The 7559-nt window shown below is 37.9% G+C and overlaps 1 long non-coding RNA gene across 6 annotated transcripts in view; it reads right to left on the reverse strand.

Annotated features, from left to right (window-relative positions):
• The window catches only part of LOC109240171, a 30193-nt gene extending 23426 nt beyond the window's left edge, over window positions 1-6767 (reverse strand). The window contains exons 1-7 of one of the 6 annotated variants that reach the window (XR_002070015.1): window positions 6598-6767; window positions 6411-6482; window positions 6174-6254; window positions 4750-4795; window positions 4218-4666; window positions 3891-4129; window positions 3611-3814 (exon numbers count right to left, since the gene is read on the reverse strand). This is a non-coding gene — a long non-coding RNA (uncharacterized LOC109240171). Of the gene's footprint in view, window positions 1-3610; window positions 3815-3890; window positions 4130-4217; window positions 4667-4749; window positions 4796-6173; window positions 6255-6410; window positions 6488-6597 lie in introns of all 6 variants that reach the window. The other 5 variants (XR_002070017.1, XR_002070014.1, XR_002070018.1 and 2 more) reach the window with 5 other exon arrangements.
• Window positions 6768-7559: the final 792 nt, after the last annotated feature.

Raw genomic sequence — 7559 nt, forward strand, 5'->3', positions numbered from 1 at the left:
TAATCTATACTAAGACTCGGGGGCATCAAACCCAAGTCTATATTGAATACGCACTGAGCTCACAACGTTCAGAATGGAAGTCATGAACGAGTATGAAGCTAGAGAATAGAAGTTCTACAAATATTCAAGGAACTAGGCTTAACTATATTTCTGAGGCAATTAGTGACGTCGTAAAAGAAACGTAGTGTAGGGAGAATCATTAAAATTCCCAAACATAGAGAGTTAGCCTCACATACCTTAACTTCCTGCTCTTGAGTGTAATACAACCTTCGCCAACCCTTTCAACTTTAATCTATATCAATACAAGTCAAAGGGATTCCATATTAGCATAAATTCTCATGTTTTAGTCACTTAAACATTTTCTCAAACACTTGGTGACATAAAGCTTCATGATCCTTATTAATGGTGTTTCTACACCCAACAAGCCATTCCCTTGATCCTAGATAAATTCTAAAGTCTCAAATGATTATAATAAACATTATTCTTCATCACCCATAAGGTAAACAACACTCTTAACCAATAATCAACACTCAACACCCCAACCCTATAATCTTTCATGCTTTTCTATCAAAACCATCAACTCATATCTCATGCACTAAGGTTTATTCAAACCAATGCTGGAATCAATTAGAGGGTGAAGATATTACCTTTTTGACGTTCAATCTCCTTGAATTCGAGTTCTAGGGTTTCTTCTCTCAACAACGATGTCCCAATCGAATATCTAATGATATGGAGGGTTTTCCCATGTTAATAAGATGTTGGGAATTTGAAAATTAACTTAGAATCACCATTAGAACTTACCTTGTATGGTGGAAGGACCCTTAAGGAGTTAGGTTTTTGAGAGTTCCCCTTTCTAGAGCAAGTTTTTATGTTTTGGGGCTGTGGGGGACGAAATATAGCTTTAAAACGACCCCCCACTAGCGCGTTCGCGCACCTGGAGGCTTGTTCGCGCTAGCGTTCGCGCTAAACGGCAGTAACACTGCCTCCCACTAGCGCGATCGCGCACCTGGAGGCTTGTTCGCGCTACCGGGCGCGCATACGCGTACTGTTCTGAAAATGCACATAACTTTTTGCACAGAGATCCGTTCAGGCTCTATAATATATCGTTGGAAAGCTATTTCAAAGGACTACAACTTTCATGCTTTGAGTTTTCCCCAATTACTTACACATTTTCACTAAAACTTGATGGAAGACAGACCTTCTGCAAACTTAGTCGATTTTGTCAAATCTTATGCACCTCACTTTCCATCTAAATTTTGAACTATTTTACCCATAATCATCCCGATGGGACTTCACATGTCCAAAATATAACCTTACTACTCCTTTAACTCATTCATACCTAAGTCGAATTTACGGGGTGTTACAGTAAGCAAGGAAAGGAGGAACACAATACAAGGCTATTATTAAAGAAAAATCGGATTTCCAACAATTAGCACAAGTGTGCGCTCGTCACCTCACGCACGAGGCATTTCAATTACCACAATATCAATCCTAAGGGGAAAAGTCCCCCACACAAGGTTAGACAAGCCACTTACCTCGAACCGGCTCCAAAATCAACTCGAAACCACACGTTTGCCACGAGTATCCAACTCCAAATGGCCCAAATTTATTCAATTCAATTACATATCGTAAATAACATCTCAAGCAACAGATTCTACGATTTAATTCAAAGCTAAGACGCGAAATTAGGTAAAATGACCAAAAGGCCTCTCAGGCCAATGTCTCGGAATCGGGTGATATTAACATTTTCAGAACCCTCGTACTCTCACGAGTCTCACCATATAAAAATCTCTCAAATCGGATGCCAAAAACCCACTCAAAACTCAATAATTCGGTCTATGAAGTTTTATCAATTTTTCATTCAAAGTCTGAAATTAAAGGAGGAATTTACGCTTAGATTAGTGGGTTACAAGCAAAAAGGAGTTTAGAATCGTTACCCAATCAATGTCTCTAAAAAACCCTCGAAATTTCTCTCAAATCCGAGCTCTCAAGCTTGAGTTTTTGGTAAAAATGATTAAACCCTCATTTTGAAATGTTTATATTGCCCAGGTACTTAATACATCGCGAACGCATAGGAGGTCTCGCGTTCGCGAAGAAGAAAAATGAAGGCTACTCGAATTGCTCTACACCAACGTGTGGAAAAGCACGCGAACGCGAAGGCTGGGACTGGCAAAGCTACGCGAACGCGAGCTAGTGCATGCGAACGCGATGAAGGAAATAGGCACAACCCTCAGTGCCAAATAACACTATACGAACGCGAGGGCTTAGACGCGAACGCGAAGATAGAAAATGGTAAAGCTTCGCGAACGCGGGAGTACTGAACAAGAATGCGAAGAGGTAACTGGTCCTCCTCCAAAATTTACTCTACGCGAACACGTGCAGGAGGACGCGATCGCGAAGAAGAAAACAGGTCTGTAACAGCTTAAGCAAAATCTGCAAATTTTAAACAACTCAAAATGCCCCGTTGAGCATCCGAAACACACCCGAGGCCCCCGAAAGCTCAACCAAACCTACGGACATATCCCATAACATCATTCAAACTTGTACCAATCCTTAAACCACCTAATACAACGTCGGAAACTCGAATTAATCAAGGATTTAAGCCTAAGAACTTCAAATTCCCTCAAAATACGCTTTCGATCAAAAACCTAACCAAAACACGTCCGAATGACCTGAAATTTTGCACACACATCCCAAATGACATGACGGAGCTACTGCAACTTCCGGAATTTCATTCCGACCCTCGGATCAAAATCTCACTATCGGAACGGAAACTTCAAAATTCCAACTTTCGCATTTCAAGCCTAAATTAGCTACGGACCTCCAAAACACATTCCGAGCACGCTCCCAACCCCAAAATCACCTAACGAAGCTAACAGAACCATCGGATTTCCGTTCCGAGTCCGTCTTCACACTGTTTTGACTATGGTCAGTTTTCCAACACTTAAGCTCTCATTTAGGGACTAAGTGTCCCATAACTCTCCGAAACTCAAAACCGAACCTCCCGGCAAATTAAAATAGCAAAAATAAACTTGGGGAAAGTAGTTAATAGGGGATCGGGGCGTAAATTCCAAAAACGACCGGCCGGGTTGTTACGGTGATATATGCATACTTCTAGCTTTTTCACCTTTCTGATATGTACACCTTTCTGATATGTACACCAGCTTTTGGGATTAGTAAGCTCAAGGCCCTATGGTTATGCATTTAGGTAGCTTTTTCAACTGAGAAATTGTGCCTTTTCCACCCCAGTTCATCTTGCAGCCCTTTACTAGTTAGTAATGAATAGTGCCTTTTCCACCCCAGTTCACCCCCAGAAAATAATAACTTAATAGATACATATCATCAGTGGGAAACACTTAGAAAACTGCTCCTAACCATCAATTTCGCTAACATGGAATTCCTAGATGTCACAACCTATTCCAGTGGATCTACTTCAATAGAAAACAGAACAAAGGTGACGTTTGGGCGCGAAAAACCAGCAGCAGTTAAGCAGAGAAAGGAGGAGGAAACATCCCTAGGAACTTTAAGAAGAAGTTCAAGAAGAAAGAAAAGAACTTTAAGAAGAAGTTCAAGAAGAAGAAGACGAAGAAGTAGAAAGAAGTACACATACCTGGAGTTTCTCTGAGTTCCAATACCTAAGGAGTTCCTTAAACTGAGAAGCTGGAACATCTTCAGGGATATTTGGCAATCGAGTTTCATCATTGTGATAGGCATCAAAATGATCTTTTTTCAATCTACTCTTGTGCTTTCTCCAGGTAGCTTGCACTGATTCCAATGTAAATTTTTTTCCAACTTCAGGAATATCATATTTATCCTACAATTGATGTCAAATCTGTTAGTGCAGAAGATATGAGATTTTCAACCAAAAATTGAAAATAAGAAGTTCAGACCTTGGTATATTCCCATGTATCCTCTTTTGTGCCCATCTTCCTCTAATCCAAAATATCAAGAGGACATAGAGTCGCATTCCTTGCCAATGTGCCGAGGAAGCTTCCAAACTCTACCACAACTTTATCACTAGGACCAACAGGTTGATTTAAGTAGTAACGTAAAATCACTCTACGCTCTTGGCATCCATGTACATTTTTCATCTTTGTTCTACCTCTTTTTCTTGGTTGAATAGAAGGGCCTACAATTATATGAACCAAAAAAAATACCAAATCAGTATTGTTGATACGTTATTTATGACTGCAATAGGATGTAAATAAAGTTCTTACCTTGTTCTTCACATTGTTCATCTACGGTAGGAGTTGTAGAATCCAACTGAACTTGTTCCTCCACTTGTTCATCTATTACTTGTGTGGCAGGAGTGGTTGATCTAGTTTGTACATGGGCTGCTACTCCTGAATATTGTGGCAGTAGCAAATTCTCTTCAATGATATTCGGACGCTAGCTCTTTGTTTGATTGTTTAGCAGGAACAACATATTTTGCAGAAGTGGTTGATCTAGTTTGTACATGGGCTACTACTCCTGGATATTGTGGCAGATTCTCTTCAATAATATTCGAAAGCTCTTTCTTTGATTGTCTAGCGGGAACACCATATTTTTGGCTAAACGAACTCCTTATTTGATTTGCCAAAGATTCCATTGTTCCAGGTTTTGCGTATGTTGCACTAGTCTTTCTTTTGGGCTTTGAAGGCCTTTCTTGACTCATGTCTATCAGTATCTGATGAAGAATACAAAAACAAATTATCTCTAATAGGTTTTATATAAAAGAAAACAATAGGATTTAAAGGATCAGGCTATTACCTCCACAATAGACCTCCTTTTATGAGTTTCCTCTTTTGCTATTCACCTGCCAAAGATAAATAAGATAGAATACTTATGAGACTACAGAAGAATCACATAAAAACAAGAATAAATAACAAGTCCAGAGGATACAAAGTCGACTGCAGCATTAATATAAGGTATTATAATAGGTACCTCCAACATCTACAGCAGTCTTGGTTAAATTAGTATTCAATACTTGACTTTGTAGCATGCAACTAGAAAAGAAGCTATATATAAACATGTAATTCAAGCATAAACTCTGCAAACTGTAAAGAAGCTAAATTATCATTTAAACTTAACAAACTAATACTGATAGAGCATTATATTCTGTGATCTCCCTAAGGAAGAAGTTGAAAGTGTCATTTGTTTATTTTTTTTCACCGAAAGTCCCTTATCAACCAGTCAATTAAATGAAGATTGTATTTTGTGGGAGTAATAGCTAATCTGACACAGTCAATGTATTGTATTCCACCTAGGTATTTGTTGATAAACGATGAACTTGTATTTAATTTTGAGTACGGACAATATAAAAAAACCTGACATAGTGAATGTGCATAATGGAGAAAAAGAACTGCAAGCCTTGAAATAGAATTTCATCGTTAAGCATTAGCATGAATTTTATATACATGCACGTTTTGGGAGGGATGGGAAAGAAAAGAAGCAAAATGCAGGCAAGCAGTCCAATCCAAAGTTCTCACACAGGTCACTTACAATCCCTAGACCTATGCTTCATAGTTATATTTACCAGTAACATTATCCTTACAATTTTAATTAAATACGTGAAAACAATGTGCGCAACTGATGAAAGCACCCGTCAAACAAAGATAAAGAATTATTTTTTGGCTTAATAGAGTTGTCATGCGAGTCTTACTATGACCACAATTCTATATACACAAGCTGGTGCGTAATTACACAAATTTGGTAATTCCTTTATCATTCCTAAGACTCCTATTCAGAGAATGCGCAGATACGTCTACGTCGCTAATTTGCAATAACAGTCTTGATAGACAGACTTAAGAAATTGGCAACAATTTGCACATATATAGAGGCTTCAATTTGCAAATATATGACCGTTGCACCAAAAGATGCAAAGTTCAGTGCTACTACAACTAAAAATCGGACAGAAATCAAGAATAGTGTATACAGAGATAATTGAATACCAACCAAACATGAAAAAAATTACAATTTCCAAAACCAGAAAGAGGAGAAAGAAGAGGAAGTCGACCTTAAAGACTAAAGTCAAGTAATAATCAGTAATTCAATACAGAGATACAGTGAGAAAACAAAATATGAGAGATAAAAAATTAATAAAATCAGAAAGAGGGTTACCTCTGACGAATAGGAGAAAGAAACGAAGCAGAAATCAAATTAAAAAATACTGAAGAGGAAAAGAAGAATTTTACCTTTGTGATGGGAAGGGAGAATAGGAAAGCAAGGCGTTGGAGATTTACCTCCAAAGGAAAAGGAGCAGTGAAACCATTTTTCTGAATAACCAAGAAAGCGAACATCAATAGCAAACATCGAATAAAGAAAATCTCATGGTTTCAAATAGAAAATCAATATCTAACAAATAAACCCCCAATTTTGCAAACTAGAATCACAAATGTATCATGTAATACAAACAAAGCAGAAGCAAAGACCTTCAAACAACAACAACAACAACGGCGCCATTGGAGTCGAAAACGACGATGCAGCTGAGGCCAAAAGCGCTCCTATTCTTAAGGAGAAGAAATCCAAACGCCAAATTAAATAAAACATAAGGGAAAAAAGAAAGAGAAAATCGAATAGTTATACAAACATCAAACAGGGGAAAAATCGATAGCCTACCTCGGAGATTGCTCGTATGTTAGCCGAAACTGGTCGTCAATCACCGGCAGTTGTCGTCCGTCACCGGAGCTGGCCGACAGAGTCCGTCGATGGTGAGGTCGATGGTTCTAGGTTGAGGCTGAGAGAGACGGTCTTCAAGGTTTAATTTTGAGACAGAGAGTTTAGAGAGAGTGACGGAACCTTCTATGTCAAATATTGAAGAGTTATTAAAATATTAGTGGGGTCAATTTTTTTATTTTTCTAATAAAAATATTGGAGGGAAAGTAAGGAGGGAAAAGCAAACCGTTCCAATATACTTTTATTTTATAAAACCGTTCCCACGGGTAACTCTATTGGAACGTTTGTTCTTCAGAAGTGTTCCAAAAACCTTTTGACTCTATTAGGATGGTTTAAACTGTTCTAATATATGATCTATTGTAACAGTTACAAAACCGTTGCACAATAACCATTCCAATAAACTCATTTTCTAGTAGTGTCTCTTAACGATAATGCCAAAGTGGTTATTTATACTCTTAAATTGATGTGTGAATATAGCAAACTAGAATAGTGGTGTTCGTAAGATTAGCAGGACCTTATGATGCTTCAATCCAGTAGAACCTGTGAACTAATTTTGTCTCTTATTTGGTTTGTACATAATGTAATACCATCCGGATCCTTTCACCATGAATCTAAAATTGTGGTACTGTTGTACATGTAAATATTATACGCATATTTGCTTTTCCAAAGCGACATCTCTTGCAGTTCGCTTCTTACTTTATATACTAAAGAATATTTGTAACTACATTGCAGGAGACCTATGTAACCTGCGACATCTTACACCCAGTGATGAAGCAAATGAAGGATCACTTATTATGTGTTCTCAAAGCAGTAGAACTATACAAAACAATCTTCAACATACAGGTACATATTATTAGGTACAATATAGGTACATATTTTTTGTTTGTTACGAATTTTTCAAACAT

This window comes from Nicotiana attenuata, unplaced genomic scaffold (assembly GCF_001879085.1).
Source record: "Nicotiana attenuata strain UT unplaced genomic scaffold, NIATTr2, whole genome shotgun sequence".
Lineage (NCBI taxonomy): Eukaryota > Viridiplantae > Streptophyta > Magnoliopsida > Solanales > Solanaceae > Nicotiana > Nicotiana attenuata.